Below are 3,091 nucleotides of genomic sequence, written 5' to 3'. Positions count from 1 at the left end.
GTGTGACTGGCCCAAGGTCACCCAGCAGCTGCATGTGGAGGAGCGGAGACGCGAACCCGGTTCCCCAGATTAGGAGACTACCGCTCTTAACCACTACACCACACTGGCTCCCAATAAGAAGCATATATATATGCTGGAAGCCACCTAGTCAGTTGGACAGCATATAATTATCACCACCACACCACCTTTCATCTGTGTAATGGGTGCCCATGTTATATTTCTAAATTGTAGGCCCCCCCCCCCAAAAAAGGTTGCAGACCTCCAGGTTAATGCGGCACTGTCCTTAGGAATATAATCCCTTTCATACAGCAAGCCAAAGCAAAGACTTGGAAGCAGCAGAATCCTGCACCCTCCCTGGGATCGGATGAGGATGACAGCTCCCAAAGAGAAAATTCAGATCAGCGGATGTATCCGATTTTCCCAGAAGCTGCAACAATGCCCAAAGGGCTGGACCACCCAGAGGGCGCTGCCAATCTCCCTTCCCAAGCTCCTTTCTTAACAATGATGCCATGAAGACATTTGCCCCTCGCTCCCGTCCGTTCTTATTGGGAAGATAAACTTTCCCTCGGCGAAACAGTAGGCCTGGACCCAGACCAGCAACGTGAACCTTGAGTCATCAAAAGGTCTGTTATCAGAAACAATTGCCTCTCTTACATCCTGAACTTACTTCCTTTAATAACTTCCTCTGGCGTGAAGTGTGTGTTTGTTTGTTTTTGAAACGTTTTCTAAAAATCAGTAATAATAAAAAATGGGGTGGTACCCTTCCCTCAATTATAGGACTTGTCCGGACAGAGATCAGACGTACAGATGGATTTTCCAGTCAATTAACAGAATAATGTTCTTGCTTTTTTTTTTTTTTTTAAAAGGATTAGGTTTCTCACAGTGCAGCAGTTGTGAGTGTTGCATGTTCCCCTTGGATCCCACTTTTAAAAAGGGGCCGTGAACTCTTTGTCCTGGGTATGAAGAAAAGGTGTCTATCTTGAAGATTGCTGTATCCCCAGACTTCTTCACATGGGAATTGGTTCCAGGAGAAGGATTCAGAGGGATGGAGGAGATTTTCCCTTTTGAAAGGTGGAGCCGGATGCCCTTCATCTGTTACAAGGGAGGGATTCTCAGATTTTGAGGAGGAAGCAGCCGAGATTGGAATAAAGCTTTCTCAGGAGGGACAAAGGGTGGATTCGGAGAGGGTGTTTCGAGCCTGCCTGTTTGTTCAGTCCTCTTGGAAACTGACTTCTGCAGAAATTCACATCCGTAATGAGGGTGAAAGAGGAGAGCGCAAAAGATGGTCTGAAGCTCAACATCAAAAAAACGAAGATCATGGTCACTGGGCCCATCACCTCCTGGCAAATAGAAGGGGAAGAAATGGAGGCAGTGAGAGATTTTACTTTCTTGGGCTCCATGATCACTGCAGATGGTGACAGCAGTCATGAAATCAAAAGACGCCTGCTTCTTGGGAGAAAAGCAATGACAAACCTAGACAGCATCTTAAAAAGCAGAGACATCACCTTGCCAACAAAGGTCCGTATAGTTAAAGCTATGGTTTTCCCAGTAGTGAGAGATGGACCATAAAGAAGACTGATCACCGAAGAATGGATGCTTTTGAATTCTGGTGCTGGAGGAGACTCTTGAGAGTCCCATGGACTGCAAGAAGATCAAACCTCTCCATTCTGAAGGAAATCAGCCCTGAGTGCTCACTGGAAGGACAGATCCTGAAGCTGAGGCGCCAATACTTTGGCCACCTCATGAGAAGAGAAGACTCCTTGGAAAAGACCCTGATGTTGGGAAAGATGGAGGGCACAAGGAGAAGGGGACGACAGAGGACCAGATGGTTGGACAGTGTTCTGGAAGCTACCAACATGAGTTTGACCAAGCTGTGGGAGGCAGTGGAAGACAGGAGTGCCTGGCGTGCTCTGGTCCAGGGGGTCACAAAGAGTCGGACACGACTAAACAACTAAACAACAACAACATAAATCTATCCCACCACAGGCATATTTATTTATCCCACCACAGGCGTATACTTTTATCCCGCCGCTGCCACCAATTTTGTGGCGTTCATACAGAGCCTCCGGTCATCTCACAGGCTATTGACCCGTACACCACTAATCCACTGCCACCAACCAGGTCCTCATTTAGTCTCAGTCAGGTTCTCACGTTAACAGGGTAGTTTATTGCAGACACAAGCAAACTTTAATGTTGTTACTCTTTACCTTCTTAGTCTCATTTTATCCTGTCTTTATCTCTTCTACCTCCTCTTACCCAAGAACCAACTGCACTAACTGTCTCTCTATTTCCAACTGCTTTTCCAACTGCCTTTCCCAACCAACCAACCCACTAAAACCAACCAGCTAACCAGCAACAACTAACTCAAACCTTGAGCTAAGCCCTTTTATATACAGGTAGGCTCTGCCTACGGCTTTCCTATTGATTTATAGATTAACCCTTTCTCTCCCCCTGTACAGACATTTTTCAAATGAACGGGCAAACGCCACAGAACCCTTTCAAAGTGGACTGGAGAGAGAGGCCCTGAAGGTGGCAGAATCCGAGACCAAGGAGAAGAGTTGGCGGAAGAAGATTGGAAGAAATTTAAAGTTTATCTACAGAAACATTGTAAAATTAAGGAATGTTAGAAGGATGTTGGAATGAAGTAATGTGGTTTTAGCAGAAATGATATAAAGGATTAAGTAAAAATGGATTGTTAATTGGTGAAAGAACAGAATGCAAAATTATAGTATATTAAGATAAATCATTAGGATAAAAAATAAAGATGGAAAGGATTTGCTGAAATATCTAATTGAATTAGAATACAAAAAAGGGAGGTGTGAGGATGTCAAGGAAATAAGCAAAGGAAAGAAAGTTATGTAAAGGATTGATTTGTTTTTTCTTTAATTATCTGCATCTTTTTTCCTCTGTTTTATTTCTTTGTTCTTGTATTGTTTTGTATTTTTATCTTTTTTCTGTTTAAATATGTTCTTTATTTTTTCTTTTTGTAACCTTTAAAATCTCAATAAAAATCTATTGGGGGGAAAAAGGAAGGAAGGAAGGAAGGAAGGAAGGAAGGAAGGAAGGAAGGAAGGAAGGAAGGAAGGAAGGA

The 3,091-nt window shown here is 43.6% G+C and overlaps 1 long non-coding RNA gene across 1 annotated transcript; it reads right to left on the bottom strand.

Annotated features, from left to right (window-relative positions):
• Window positions 1–658: 658 nt before the first annotated feature.
• LOC309326098 lies at window positions 659–2,501 on the bottom strand. The gene is made up of 2 exons (XR_014150145.1): window positions 2,208–2,501; window positions 659–1,233 (listed from the first exon to the last, which is right to left on the bottom strand). It is a non-coding gene; the product is annotated as an uncharacterized lncRNA (long non-coding RNA).
• Window positions 2,502–3,091: the final 590 nt, after the last annotated feature.

This window comes from Podarcis erhardii (assembly GCF_964252035.2).
Source record: "Podarcis erhardii genome assembly, chromosome: 12".
Taxonomy (NCBI): Eukaryota; Metazoa; Chordata; class Lepidosauria; order Squamata; family Lacertidae; genus Podarcis; species Podarcis erhardii.
Note: the sequence above shows the minus strand (reverse complement) of the source record. Positions and strands in the feature narration are given on the sequence as shown.